The following is a 16,511-nucleotide window of genomic DNA, read 5'->3' on the forward strand; positions in this document are numbered from 1 at the left end:
TTTAGGAGGACATGTGGTTATGGGACGTCCACAGGGTAGCCCAAAGGTCGGGTGTCTGAGAACTCAGTACTTAACGGAATAACGTAGGTAGGAAGGTAAAATGCTTGAAATTACATGGGGTTTTACAGGAAACAAAAAAGTGCACAAAATGAGCAACAGATGGCGCTTCATAAGATGCAAAAAAGATAGTAAAATCGTAACAATTGAGATTTAACAAAGACGATGTTCCTTACAGTAAATGCTCAACATGTCGGTCGTCATTCATCAACACAATACCTGTAGTCGAGGGACAGCGTTGGGAACTGCACTGTACAGCATATCAGTAGGTATGGTGAGAAATTGCCATCCCTAATAACGTTGGAAGATCGCGGTAAACTTGCGACTTAACGGAACCCCTTAATAAAAACACACGGATTGAGAACTGCGGCCTCAGACGCCACGCATGACTTACCTGGTGGCTCAGCACACGATCCTCACCAACAGTTGTACGCGAGAGAGCATTCACTTGTGTGGCAATATGGGGTGAAGAGCCATCCTGAATGAAAGTAGTACCTTCTGGCAAGTGTTTACCAGCCGCGCTAGAGATGATCTCGATCTCTCTCTCTCTCTCTCTCTCTCTCTCTCTCTCTCTCTCTCTCTCTCACTACAGCTCATTCTATACACAAATCTCGTGTGGCGTCACTGGCCGATTTCTGTATAGTGCCATCTGCTAGCCAGATTTTGTACTCTTTTGGTTTCAATATACCCGCAAGTCATTTCAGACACGTGTGTCAATTTTTACGTCTCTACCTACATTATTCCGTGAATTAGCGCATTTTCAAATGTCAACGGACTTTAACGTCACCCTCCTTATAAAGAATGTAGTCCTGTCGATTATCTTCCGTGATGACTTAACATGCTTCATTCAGGCCCATCCAGACTTTTTTCGTAATTGTTAACATGAGGCAGTGAATTTCCTGTTAATTATTGTCCCACGACGGTACTGTAGCCCAAAGTTGATCCCGTGAAACAATTTATCATGAAAATGTTAGTGAAGAAGTTTATTTACTTACTGAAATTTTCAATTTATCACGATTACCTTGTTTTCTAATACGTGCATGTGGGCGGTATAAACTGACGACCGGAATATTACCTTGCTAGAACTAGTAATAACAGCTTTGTGTAAACTAACTGTAACATTTCTTGAATTTTGTATGTATTATTATGGTGTATTTCGAAGATGAATTTCAGTCAGATTTCTTAAACAACTGATACACAATCACAGTCAAAATTTAGAAAATAAACAGCAAGTGACAAATACTTGTGAGGTGCTGTTATATACTGAAAATGTGAATCCTATTACCTGTCGTTCAGTATGTTTTGCACGAAAACCAAGATCCATTACCAAACGACTGCAGAGTATATCCGTACAACATCAACAAGTAGCGACACACTTTACGGTCTAACTCTGCGGCTGATCAAGTGCGTTATACTAACCACAACATGTTGAGAGCTTTGTTATTTAAGTACGCTGTCGGAATTTGTTTTTAATTTCTTGCAGAAAGTTAAGACATCCGATATGACTTCCTAGGAGGTAAAGCGACCAGATTTACGTCTCGATAACGCACTGAATCACCAAAACTTTGCAGTTCTGAGAATCTTATGCACGAATGCGTGACACTTCCTTAAGCCGTTAAGGCGTCGCACAAACAAACTTCCTCGATGCCTTTCGACGAATTACACATTCTCCTTGAAATGCTAATCGGCAATATCTACACATGTAGCACGCTTACGGAGACCGACAACAGTTTACAGTTATGAGCATCTCACACTCTTGACACTTATTTAAGCTCCTAATCCTTTAAGCCGACATACAAATTCCCTCGAAATATTCGACGAAGTACACCGTCGTCATGCGCTACTATCGGAAAGTAGCTAGACATGCAGCATTCCTTATGTTTCCAGTATTCGGCAAGAGTTAGCAGTTCTGAGAATCTGTCATACAAATGGCTCTGACCACTATGGGACTCAACATCTTAGGTCATAAGTCCCCTAGAACTTAGAACTACTTAAACCTAACTAACCTAGGGACATCACACACACCCATGCCCGAGGCAGGATTCGAACCTGCGACCGTAGCAGTCCCGCGGTTCCGGACTGCAGCGCCAGAACCGCTAGACCACCGCGGCCGGCTCTGTTATACAGGACACTTCCTTAAGCCACCATGCCGTCAATATGGCACACAAACTAACTTCTCCGGTGCGTTTCGGCGAACCACGACCTTGAGATGACAGACAATGTGGTGTGAGGTACCGATGACGGATGGTTTGTTCGGCACGGGTATCGAGAGAAAGACCACCTAAATTGTTGTCCTCCTCTGTGATTGGCTGCTGCGTTCGGAAGTTGTGCGCCAAAATGATAATATTCTGTTATTAATATCAGAAAAGCTAAACAGCGTATTTACTTGCATTTCATATTAAAGCAAAATGGTTCAAAATGGCACTGAGCACTATGGGACTTAACTTCTCAGGTCATCAGTCCCCTAGAACTTAGAACTACTTAAACCTAACTAACCTAAGGACAACACACACATCCATACCCGAGGCAGGATTCGAACCTGCGACCGTAGCAGTGGCGCGGTTCCAGACTGTAGCGCCTAGAACCGCTCGGCCACTCCGGCCGGCATATTAAAGCCTCTCTCAATAACTTCCTATCATTCCATTATTTCAAAAGTATTAATAACCAGCAAAACAAGAAACAGTTGCTAAACGTAAAGACAGACGAACCACTTCGAAGATCTTCGAATAGCGTCGAACATTCATGGCGGGCGAAGTGTTTCGGCTGTCAAATCAGAGCTGGTTCGACAGTGTCGGAGAACAGACATGTTGTCTACCTCGGTCGGTATCAGATTGAGATTTCGTTAGTAATGTATGGTTATTTGGACATGTAGTTGACAACAGTGTGACAGAATTACGGAAATACGCAAATCATTATTTTGTTGAGGAATGGAAATTATTTGTGACTCTAAAGTGGAATTTAATTGTGCAGTTTTTCGTGTCTTTTAATAAAAATGGAGTGGCATCCCGTATAAAAAAAAACTGAAAATATAATTATTCACATAATATCAGTTTCTCGCTAAGAGTTTCTTACAGCCCCATGATAACGGATTCACGATCTACGTGCTGTTTTTCTGCGCAGGGGACAACAGCTGTAGAAGACGTGGGGTTGGTGAACATTAATTAAAACTTACGCATTACACTCAGAGCGGTGGAAGCAAATAGGCACATCGCGTGTATTGCTATCTTAGTACATATGAGATCAGTGACACGTCATCCGTAGCAACACACACGAGGCATGAAGGAAAGAAATTTTCGAGGGAAGGGGTTTAGCATACACACGTATATACAGGGTTGTCCATTAATAGTGACCGGGACAAATATGTCACGAAATAAGCATCAAACGAAAAAACTACAAAGAACGAAACTTGCCTAGCTTGAAGGGGGGAACCAGATGGCGCTGCCATAAGTCAAACGGATATCAACGAGTTTTTTTTAAATAGGAACCCCCATTTTTTATTTCATGTTCGTGTAGTACGTAATGAAATATGCACGTTTTAGTTGGACGACTTTTTTAGCTTTGTGATAGATGGCGCTGTAATAGTCACAAACATATGGCTCACAATTTTAGACGAGCAGTTGGTAACAGGTAGGTTTTATAAATTCAAATACAGAACGTTTTTATTTCGGTTGTTCCAATGTGATACATGTACCTTTGTGAACTTATCGTTTCTGAGAACGCATGCTGTTACAGCGCGATTACCTGTAAATACCACATTAATGCAATAAATGCTCAAAATGATGTCCGTCAACCTCAATGCGCTTGGCAATACGTGTTAAAACATTCCTCTCAACAGCTAGTAGTCGCTTTCCGTAATGTTCGCACATGCATTGACAATGCGCTGACGCATGTTGTCAGGCGTTTTCGGTGCATCACGATAGCAAATATCCTTCAACTTTCCCCACAGAAAGAAATCCGGTGAATGTGCGGGTGCTTCGACGACCAATCCACTTGCCATGAAATATGCTATTGGCTCTGAGCACTATGGAACTCAACTGCTGAGGTCATAAGTCCCCTAGAACTTAGAACTACTTAAACATAACTAACCTAAGGATATCACACACATCCATGCCCGAGGCAGGATTCGAACCTGCGACCGTAGCGGTCGCGCGGTTCCAGACTGTAGCGCCTGGAACCGTTCGGTCACTCCGGCCGGCTGAAATATGCTATTCAATACCGCTTCAACCGCACGCGAACTATGTGCTGGACATCCATCATGTTGGAAGTACATCGCCGTTCTGTCAAGCAGTGAAACATCTTCTAGTAACAACGGTGGAACATTACGTCGGAAATCAGCATACATTGCACCATTTAGATTGCCATCGATAAAATCGGGGCCAATTATCCTTCCTCCCATAATGCCGAACGATACATTAACTCGCCGAGGTCGCAGATGTTCCACTTGTCGCAGTCATAGTCTGTTGCACAATAGTGCATATTATGCCGGCTTACGTTACCGCTGTTGGTGAATGACGCTTCCTCGCTAAATAAAAAGCGTGCAAAATATCTTGTCGTCCCGTAATTTCTCTTGAGCCCAGTGGCAGAACTGTACACGACGTTCAAAGTCGTCGCCATTCAATTCCTAATGGACAGAAATATGGTACAGGTGCAATCGATGTTGATGTAGCATTCTCAACACTGACGTTTTTGAGATTCCCTATTCTTGCGCAGTTTATCTGCTACTGATGTGCGGATTAGCCGCGACAGCAGTTAAAACACCTACTTGGGCATCATCATTTGTTGCAGGTCGTGATTGACGTTTCACATGTGGCTCAAGACTTCCTGTTTCCTTAAATAACGTAAATATCCGGTGAACGGTCCGGACACTTGGATGATGTCGTCCAGGATACCGAGCAGCATACATAGCACACGCCCGTTGGGCATTTTGATCACAATAGCCATACATCAACACGATATCGACCTTTGCCGCAACTAGTAAACGGTCCATTTTAACACGGGTAATGTATTACGAAGTAAATACCGTCCGCACTGGCGGAATGTGGCGTGATACCACGTACTTATACGTTTGTGATTATTACAGCGCCATCTATCACAAAGCGAAAATAGTGGTCCAACTAAAACATTCATATTTCTTTACGTACTACACGAATACGTAATAAAAAATGTGGGTGCCTATTTAAAAAACGCAGTTTATATCCGTTTGACCTAGCAGCGCCATCTAGCGGGCCAACTATAGCGCCATCTGGTTTCCTCCTTCAAACTAGACGAGTTTCGTTCTTTGTAGTTTTTTCGTTTGACGCTTATTTCTTGAGTTATTTGTTCTGGGAACTTCATTGTATGTTCTTATGGTCAGTTCTAATTGGCTTTTTAGTTTCTGTACTAGGTAAGGTAATCTAGTTTTTTACGAAATATGAAAACTGTGTCCAAAACAGTCACATTACAATGAAGCTGTCATCATGAAGGGATTTTATGAGTGAAATCTCACAATAAAAGTGATTTTTTTTCATCAGTCTTCTCACTGGTTTGATGCGGCCCGAGACGAATTCCTTTCCTGTGCCAAGGCACTTGCACTCGATTCGTTGACTGTTTTCCAGTCTCTGTATTCAAATGGTTCAAATGGCTCTTAGCACTATGGGACTCAACTGCTGAGGTCATTAGTCCCCTAGAACTTAGAACTAGTTAAACCTAACTAACCTAAGGACATCACAAACATCCATGCCCGAGGCAGGATTCGAACCTGCGACCGTAGCGGTCTTGCGGTTCCAGACTGCAGCGCCTTTAACCGCACGGCCACTTCGGCCGGCTCTCTGTATTCCTCTACAGATTTTACCCTCTACATCTCCATCGAATACGATTGAAGTTATTCCCTGACGTCTTCACACATCGTCTATCATCCTGACTCTTCTACTATGTAGTGTTCCTCTACTCACCGATTCTGCTGAGAATCCACATAATTTTCGATGTCATACTACAGCACCGCATCTGAAACGCTTCAATGCTCTTCGTTTCCGGTTTTCCCACCGTTCATGACTCGCTTCTATACCATTCTTTGCTCCAAACATACGTTATCAGAAGCTTTCTCCTCAAATTAATACTGATATTTGATATGAACAGATTTCTTTTGGCCAGGAATGTCCCCTTTACTCCTGCTAGTCTGCTTTTTATGTCCTTGTTTCGTCCGCCATTTGTTATTTTGAGTCGAAGATGGTACAACTTCTCCGCTTCGCATTTTTCGTGGCACTCAGTTTTGGTATTTAGTTTATTGCTGATCATTTCTCCTTTTGGTTTTATTCAGCTCACTGTCAATACATTCTGTGTGCTGAATAGTCTGTCCATTCCAATCAACAGCTTCTGCAATTCACCTTAATTCTAATAGAGGATAGTACCCAGCCTGAATTTTCTTCCCACTCCTGAACTCTCATTTCCGACATTGTATAGACTGAACAGCAAGGGTGAAAGACTACGTCTTTTTCGTATTCCATTTCCAAATTAAACATTTCCACTACTTTTTCCTCTTGTTTGTCTAACGAATAAGAATCCAGAGCATACTGTCAGTCACTGCCCTATCGTCAGGAGTATGATGCATATGGAGGAGCGAAGTGGCTTTCCTAACAGCTTAACGTGCTGATGAGGATCCGTTAAGCTGGAAGATGCAAACCAACAGTGTCTCAGAGACTGGAATGGCGGTGGTCGGATTTCATCCTTCTCACATACCCCTTTCGAACACTGACGAATCCAATATGCATGCATATTCAGCATGTCACGAAGACACGAAGCCGTTGCGTTAAACTGAGATACAATGAAGCGGAACTGAGTGCTCCAGTTAAATATCCTGCAAATGGTACTGTATACAAGTTGTTAATGTCCCGATCACTGAAGTCCTAAGAAACACCCATTAAGTATAAGAACAAGAGTCATAACTCTTACAAAACGAAGCATGTATTCATAACTTTGACAATCTTTTGTCAAACAATAATTTAAGGGATATTTACAGTTCAAATGGTTCAAACGGCTCTGAGTACTATGGGACTTAACATCTGTGGTCATCAGTCCCCTAGAACCTAGAACTACTTAAACCTAACTAACCTAAGGCCATCACACACATCCTTGCCCGAGGCAGGATTCGAACCTGCAACCGTACCGGTCGCGCGGTTCCCGACTGAAGCGCCTAGAACTGCTCGGTCACTGCGGCCGGCAAATTTACTGTAACAAGGAACACTTATGACAAGTTTTTTCGCTTCTTTGGTAAAGCGATTCAATAAAATAGAAACAGGTTATATTTGTCAATCATTTCTTAGCTCCAGAGAAACAAATACTACTTGTGCCTCGTGGTACTTCAGCGGGCTTACTGCAGATGTATATTCCTGCTTTGCAGCAAATATCGTTAAAAGAGTCACATAAATATACTTGAAGTTAATATTTTAAGTAGTCCTGGCAATTGCGCACACGCAGAGAGAGAGAGAGAGAGAGAGAGAGAGAGAGAGAGAGAGAGAGAGGGAGAATGAGTGGGTGGGGGGGGGGGATGCAGGCACAGATGACACATTCGGAATCGCCGAGACGTTCACGGCATGTGACAGAGTGGCGTTATCACCTGAAACAAAGGCTTAGTATCAGAAGACCGTAGCTATAATCTAAATTAGAACATAGTTGCTCCCTGGAGAATCGTCGTAATGGAGACTGACAACGTGCGAAACAAGAAAGGTTTCGTTACGTCTGAGCTCGAATGTGGCCACACAGACAACGTCCCACATAATGTATACACCCTTTATGTACTCTTCTCTATTCCAAATTAAAGTTTCTGCAAAGTGATAGTGGAAGTTGTTGCATGCCTCATTCTCATAAAATTCTCACTTGCTGAAGTACCGAAGAAATAATCTGTCGTTTTGTGGAATACTGAATTTCATGAAAAGCCGTTACACAGATCCTGGAAAGCGGCTTCCTTTGTATACTCCGAAACTTTTCGCGAAACATATCAGGAAATGTGATGATAATTTAAATACAGTTATGTTTGATATATGAAGCTAATTTAGCATGGTAATTAGGTATAGGTCTTGCTTTTAGCTAATCTCAAATTTATTTTGCCGATATATTTCTTACAAAACAGTTTTTTTCAATCTTAGAAGTTATCGGGCGTCGCTAAAAACCCTAGTTCCATTTAGGAAACACTAGCTGCTACTTTAATATATCTGAAACAATTTATTCTATCTTTATATCTGTAGAATATTAGGGTTGTATATGGTACGTAGACTGGGAACGGCTTTTGGGGCGTTCGGTTCGTAATCCCAGGTTGTTTGTCAACATCCTGGGGTCAGTTCCAACCCTCAGCGTAGATATTTATCGAATGGGTACACAAAGAGCAAGTTGTTTCTGGTCGTTCCTTCGGATGATGTTGCTAACCTTGTCTTTGTGCGTCTCGAGAAGCATAAGTTACTAATTTTCTTCTTTCTTTTACTTTATAGGTCTAGTTCCGTAGGACCAAATTGAGAAGCAAATGGAACGTGTCAGTACATAAAATTGCAAATAAAAATAATAACAGACAAAATAAAATGTTTATGAACCTGAAAAAGTCAAGCCATAAGTTAAAGTAAGCGCAATCAACAAAACAACAACAATCAGCTTAATTTTTCAAAGAACTCCACGACAGAATAGAAGGAATGTCCAATGATGAAACTCTTCAGTTTCGATTTGAAAGCGCATCGATTACTGCTAAGATACTTGAATTCTTGCGGTAGCTTGTTGAAAATGGATGCAGCAGTATACTGCACACCTTTCTGCAAAAGAGTCAAGGAAGTGCGATCCAAATGCAGATTGGATTTGTGCCTAGTATTAACTGAACGAAACCTGCTAATTCTTGGGAATAAGCTGACATTGTTAATAAGAAACGACAGTTTCATATATATATATATATATATATATATATATATATATATATATATATATATATATATATATATATATATATATATATAAGAGGCCAATGTCAGAATACCCAGACTAGTGAACAGAGGTCGACAAGAGGTTCGCGAACTTACACCACTTATTGCCCGAACTGCCCGTTTCTGAGCCAAAAATATACTCAGAGTGGGAAGAGTTACCCCAAAATGTAATACCACACGACGTAAGCGAATGAAAATAAGCAAAGTAGACTATTTTTCGTGTCGTACCATCACTTACTTCAGATACCGTTCGAATAGTAAAAATGGCAGCATTAAATCTCTGAACGAGATCATGAAAGTGAGCTTTCCACGACAGTTTACTCTCTATCTGAACACCTAGAAATTTGAACTGTTCAGTTTCACTAATCATATGCCCATTCTGTGAAATTAAAACGTCGGTTTTGTTGAATTGTGTGTTAGAAACTATAAAAACCGAGCGGCAGTTAATTTTCTACAAGCCAAGAACTTATGTCATGAACTGCACTATTTGAAACAGAGCCAGTGTTGAACACAACATCCTTTACTACCTAGCTCTGGATTTCACCATCTCCGTTCTCATATAGAAATCGTCAACTACACAGAAACAACATTTCACTTCACGATCGCCGAAACCACACAATTACATACAGGCTTCATCTGTGATTTCAGGGATAGGGGTACTGTCTCGTTGAGCTGACGTCACGTTTTGGAATCCGTCATTGTGTATAAGTGGGGGCTTTGCATGCATTGAACTATTTGTACATTCCATAGACTTCAAATTGGATGTTTATGCAAGTATAGAGGGTAGCTACTGTTGGAATTGCAATAAGTTGAGTTGCAGTGAGTTAGTACAATCTTCCATAACTGTGTCCACAAAATATCAATTGTGCAAACTACCGTCCACCATCTACTATACTAGAATTCTGCTGTGACTTGACAATCGCTAAGAAGCCTTCTGAATTAAGATTCTACGTCGTGTCCATCCTCTGCGCTATATGCTGGAATGGTTCGCTAACCTACGAGTCGGCGGATACATGCTTTCCAGATGTATGTCCAAGCCAAACAAGTACTTGGTTTCCAGTCACATTGTCTCGGACAGAACTTTGAACTGGAGGGTAAGCATATTATCAGTGCGAGACAGTCCTAACTTTTGGTATATACGGAAGAGAAGGCGTGCTGAACTCTAACGTGCTTCCAATGGGCTACCCACCCCCACACCGTAACAATTCGGTGCACAAAATAAAGCTTCTTTTATTAACATACGTTATATTTTTTGTAAAATTACGAGTGACATTCAATAAGTAATGCAAAACTTTTTTGGTACCCAGTTTCGGTTGAAAAATGCCGAATTCTTTGTGGACATCATGGAATATTCCCGATTCAGCCCCTATAGTTTCATGAAGTTTCGATAGGTGGCAGCGCTATACGTAGCCTTCAAAATTGCCATGGATGTGCGTTCCAAGCAGAGAGATATCACTGAGGCTCTTTCGGCGGAAAACCAGATCATGGAAAATATCCTTCGGCACTCTTGTGTCATTATTGCAAGAAGAGTCTTTTAGCTAGCGTTGCCGCCTCTGGATCACGGGGTCCCGCGTTCGATTCCCGGCCAGGATGTGGATTATCTCTGCCTGGGGACAGGATGTTTGTGTTGTCATCACAGTCATCATCCATGAAAGTGACTAGATTGGATTGTTTAAAAAGTGGACTGTGCAAAAATGGGGACTTTGAACGGGCGCTGATGACCGTTCAGTTGAGCGCCTCACAACCCAATCATCATCGTCATCATCATCGCAAGGAGGTCGCGCTAGCCTGTCTGACATCCAGTGTGCCTGCCGGCCGCACACAGCTCTGACCCCTGCATTCTTAGATTGTGCCGGCAGACTCATTGGAGGTGATCCACAGATCACAGTCAGATACCTTGCTGCGTAACTGAACGTCTCTGTTCGTAACGCTGACAGTAGTTAGTGTACTCAGGTGTTAGCCCGCTGGGTTTCTCGAAGCCTAACAGAAGACCATTAAGCGCAACGAAGGACCATATGTGCGAAACTGCTAATCGTGTCAATTTTTTGTTATGGGTTCACCACTTCGAACCGGAAACAACAACAATGCATCGCATGGCGCCACACCACCTCGCCTTCGAAGAAATGTACAAAGCCGCACCCCCAGCTGGTAGAGTCATGGCAAGGGTCTTCAGGGACTCTTAAGTGGTTATTCTGTTTGATGTACTCCCTCACGGTGCAACCGTCAACTCTGAAGTGTACTGCGCTACTATCAGGAAATTGGAGGAACAACTTCGGCGTGTTCACCGCTACAAAAATACAAACTAATTTCTGCTTGTCCGTGACAACGCAAGGCCTCACCCAAGACTGGTACCAGAGACTAGCTCCTAAAACTTCATTAGACTGTTCCTCATCCACCCTACTGCATGGATCTCGCGCTTCCGACTTGCACCTGTTTCGTCCAATAAAGGATGCACTCCGCGAGAAGCAGTAGCTCAATGATGTGGAGGTTACTGATGCATCGAGATGTTGGTTCCGACATCTCGACCAGTACAGTGGTACTGTGGGGGTACAGAGGCCCTCCCAACAAGGTGGCTTAGGGCCGTCGCATTGAAAGGAGATTATGCTGAAAAATGGGGCTTTGCAGCCAGAAGAGTGGGTATTATTAAGGAGTATTGGAATCCTGAACAATACCAACCTGCCTACAGGAAAAGTGTTTCATTACTTATTGAACTCGCATCGTAGATTCCACATTACTTATTTCATTGGCCAACAAATGCGTATCCTTCTTGCACCATGATGTATCATAGGTAAGCCTTCGTGTAAATTTGATATTCATTCTTGTGACATGCTTGTCCCGTCCTGTGTCTAAAACTACCAATAGTACAATACTACTTATATTGTGTTCCCTCGATGTTACACAGGAGCAGCATTAGTGTTTTCTGTGGCTTAGTTACTACGTATCCTTTGCGCAGATCACCTTCAAGGACAGTACGGCGATGTCTGAGTTGAGTCGCCCATTTTTTGACTGTTGGTAATAACGGAGCAGGTTCTTTATGAAACCACCAATTCAGAATAGGTTTTGGTTGCCGATCAAACTTCCAGACTAAAAAAGTTATGACGACCCAGAATTCGAAACTATTCATTTGAAAGCAACATGAACAATTTAAAATAGCCGTTTAAAACACAAAGACTATTTGGAAGATCAAATTGATGCTTGGCTTCCGTTACGGCGGAACATGTATCAAATTAACAAAAAATAACTTTGAAATCGACACCATTTCGACTGTAGTCCGAGGTCTTCACTTTATCCTCGGATAAGTAACAACTGCAAATCTCTTCTTTCTAGCAGTTCTCACATCCCCCTCTCGAAAGATCATTAATTTCCTGAACACGGATGCAAGAGTTATTTTAAATGTCACAATCGATTATTTCAGTTAGAGTGTTTACGTGTAATTAAATTTTAATTTTCGTAACTGGGTTTGGAGTAAAACTCAACCCTCCAAAACAAACAGAACCTTGCGTTTCATCATAAAATTTTACTTACCGCCTTTATACTGAACTACCATCCCATACCCAAACAAACGTTTGACGGAATAGTCACACAGTATAATGAACTCAAGTGTTCCTGTAAAAGACCCGTTGCACCCATAGACGGGGCCCGTTCGTTATCAGTGCACTAAATGTCAGTCAGAATGTCATTTTTCTTGTTTTTCGACCGTTTCTATTCTAGTAAGTCACATGTAAAGTTAAAATTGCAGTCATACTGTTTTCAGCGGAAACCTTCCCTATTCTACAGGTCATGGCAGTCAGCTTACAGGTGGATATTATACTTTCACCAGCATGTTGATAACTGCGCCGCAACCTTCTTTGTCTGGTTTTACACGCAAACAGTTTATCCTAGACTGTACTGATCAGACTAAAGGAATAAACGAAATACCGATAAAGAACTGGCAATTCGAGGCTTGTCAACAGCGACAGTACCGCAGTTAAAACGAAGAATGCTGGTTATACTGTTAACTTTCGTGGCATTAGTAAATAAGACTTCAGATTACAAATTCTTAAACACTTGCGTCAGAGGCGTAAGTGACGGAACAGGAGCAGCTTTGTGTGTCCTGAGCATTTACTGCACTACAGCTGGCTATGATTACTGATAAAGAAACTACGATCCAGTAACGAGCTGGTCCGATTTGTAGCTGGAGTAGTCTTTTCTTCGTAGTTACAACACAGCCCGTAATCCTCTGAGGCCAGACAATTCCAACCTGCCTCGTGGAACTTTGCAACGACTGTTTTTGTCTACAAATTGCGTCACTGAACTCATAATAAGTTACGTTAGTTGTAAGCTAAGATTTTTCACGGATGGCGTTGTCGAGAGCAAACTGCGCGAAAATGCAACTTGGCCTTCAAAAGGAATGTATATGCTGTGGGTACCGCCACGTCTTTTAACCGACAGACTATAAGGTTGTGCTCTTCTCCGAATATAAGAAGCAGAAAGCCCACAGCTACGCAACAAACTGAACGGAACTCTAACTTGAAATAAGAAAGAGAGGAAATACTAACTAGATAAGGACTAAATTCTTAATTTGTGTTGCAATACTGTCCGTAGTTTGTGAGATTACGTAACGAGTTTCAATTCTGTCCTTGCAAATACTAAAAATACGCATTTATTCTACCGTAAGCGTTTCGTTTAATGGGTTACATACACAGAGTGTTGCCTGGATTGAAATAGACCAAAAATGTAGCTTTCCTTTAGATCTAGCATTAGACGTGAATTTTAAATCTTTCTGACTACAAAGCGTCGACAGCGCTTTAAATAAATGAAAAGAGGCGCTTAAGAACGTATAATAGCGCATTATTTAATAGGTGCACAGGCAGTTTTGAAATATGTTACTAAAATAATGAATAAGTTCAGTAGTGATTAAAGAAAATGATTTAGCAACGCTAACAGAAACCTAACAAAAGGATGTGAAAAGACTGGCTATAAACCGAAGATGTCGAACAGCTGCTTACATGTGCCATTGTGGGAGTAGCGCAATGTTGTCCGGCGGCACACCCTAGAATTGTAAATACAACAGTTCTTATTGTGACCGTAAGTCACAAGACTGGTTTGATGCAACTCACCATGCTAGTCTATCCTGAGCAAGTCTCTTCACCTCCGAGTAACTACTAAACCCTGCATCCTTCTGAACCTTTTACCCACTGCACTTCTTTCCAGTACTAAAGTGGTGATCCCTTGATGTCTCAGAGTGTGTCCTATCAACCGATCCCTACTTTTTGTCAAGTTGTGACAAAAATTTATTGCCTCCCCACTTAAGTACGTCCTCATTAGTTACGTGTTGTACCTGTCTATCCTTCAGCATTCTTCCGTAGCACGGCATTTCAAAATCTTGTGTTCTCTTCTTGCCTAAACTGCTCGTCAGCAGAGTCGAAATCGTATCGTTTGTTTAGAATGCGTGTCGAATCGCACTGAGAGCTTACAGAGAAGTGCAGCATAGATGACTGCTTCTTTCAACATAATCTAATATTCCAAAAAAAATATGTTTTCTGTATCTGGGTTTAATTGGTGAAAAAAAAGGTTACAGCAAATCTTCTAGAGCCTCAGGATCACACAAGAAAGGAGATAAGAGAAAACATTAGATACAGTACTGCATTTATGAGGGCAAGTAGCTTATCAAAAAAAATGGCTCTGAGCACTATGGGACTTAACTAACGATGTCATCAGTCCCCTAGAACTTAGAACTACTTAAACCTAACTAACCTAAGGACATCACACACATCCATGCCCGAGGCAGGATTCGAACCTGCGACCGTAGCGGTCGCGCGGTTCCAGACTGTAGCACCTAGAACCGCTCGGCCACTCTCGCCGGCAAGTAGCTTATCGTTTTTACTTCAGAAAACGGAGGGAAAGGATGGAAACATCACCACTTCAATTTGATTTGTATGCGACAATAAATAGCAAATTAACCTCCAACGCTCTCGTCAACAGCAGTCGGAGAGAAAGCTCTTTCAGACACAGTTCAACGTGAATAACATGGCTACAGGTGTGCAATTTCAAACACTAAACGTCGAGATGGATGAAAAGTCGCTTTTGGCGAACTCATGGAAGTCAAACGTGTGTTGAGTGAATGCACATGCAAAACCCGTCCACAACAACTTTCAAAAGCCTCTTGATAACTAGCAGCAAAGCGGAAGGTAGGTACAACACTTTAGGAGATGGCGTGGAGTAACTAACCAATAAGCTGTCGGTATCTGCCCGCAGGTTCTGGCGGCGCGGCGGCTGGCGGTGTGCGTGCAGACGCTGCTCAGTGCAGACTAAAGCTGACAGCAGCCGGCAGCGCGCCTCCGCCGTTCCACGGCCGGCATATCGTGTGCCGCAGGCCGGGCAGAGGGGCGTCACGGACAACGCGTTGCGCAATCGTCAATTCCCAGAGAACTAGCAGGTCGAGGACGTGCGCACTACAAATGAACGTCCGCGAAAAGACGGCGCCCGTCCTCCGCTTCCTCTGTGGGTCTCTCGGAATGGTTCCCAGGGTGATGTCGCTAACCATGCACCGCTATACCACCACTACCAGAATGTGGTAGGTTCCTTCCTTGCAAATGCTTTGCTTCAGAGGAGCGTTCTACCAAAATTACGGTTCGGTAGTTTTGACAACATTAAAAACGCAGTAAATGGTATTATTACCGGTAACAGTGGTGGCACTTGAAGGGAAAGAAGCATAAATAAATATGTAAGAGAGAAGCTGAGACTCAACGACTGCTCGTTGCTTTTTTTGTTTCGTTGATTGTTTTTTCTTTGCACATAATTAGAACCACACGTCATTCGGTGTTACTCCATTGTGTATTTTATATCCTTAAGGAATATAAATTGCATTTTTATGAGTAATGAAAATTAACTGATTGCGTGACTTAAGCACTTTTGAGTAACCAAAGCGCCGGCCGCGGTGGTCGTACGGTTCTAGGCGCACCAGTCCGGAGCCGCGCTGCTGCTACGGTCGCAGTTTCGAATCCTGCCTCGGGCATGGATGTGTGTGATGTCCTTAGGTTAGTTAGGTTTAATTAGTTCTAAGTTCTAGGGGACTGATGACCACAGCAGTTGAGTCCCATAGTACTCACAGCCATTTGAACCATTTGTAACCAAAGCAAATCCTTTTGATGTAAGTACAGTTTACATGCACAATGTGAAACTTGTTTATGAATAACAGAAATGTGTTTTATAGAACTTCGACCAAGTACTGAAACGATGTTTGATATATTTTTGTTTTGCTGTTTACTTTATATTTCCTTTGTGATCAGGAAATTGAATTTTCTAGCACTATGTGAGAAACCTGTATTGATTTCATTATTTTTACGACTGCGTACCTCTGTTTCACGTTACAAATCAACTATTTTCGAATAAAACCTGAATTAAATATTGCAATTGCAGTTTTTCTATAAGCAACAGTATAACAAACTGTAGCTGGACAACTATATAAATCAAAAATGTTCCGCAGGTTACCCGGCCCTTTATATATCCTCATTCACTCTCTAGATAGTTTGTCAC

General features: G+C 42.1%; 1 protein-coding gene across 1 annotated transcript in view; it reads right to left on the reverse strand.

Annotated features, from left to right (window-relative positions):
- LOC126162144 (uncharacterized) overlaps positions 1-15,323 on the reverse strand; it is a 48,312-nt gene extending 32,989 nt beyond the window's left edge. The window contains exon 1 of the mRNA XM_049918440.1: positions 15,204-15,323. The gene's annotated coding sequence lies outside the window, so the exon portion shown is untranslated. The remainder of the gene's footprint in view (positions 1-15,203) is intronic.
- Positions 15,324-16,511: the final 1,188 nt, after the last annotated feature.

This window comes from Schistocerca cancellata, chromosome 2 (assembly GCF_023864275.1).
Source record: "Schistocerca cancellata isolate TAMUIC-IGC-003103 chromosome 2, iqSchCanc2.1, whole genome shotgun sequence".
Taxonomy (NCBI): Eukaryota; Metazoa; Arthropoda; class Insecta; order Orthoptera; family Acrididae; genus Schistocerca; species Schistocerca cancellata.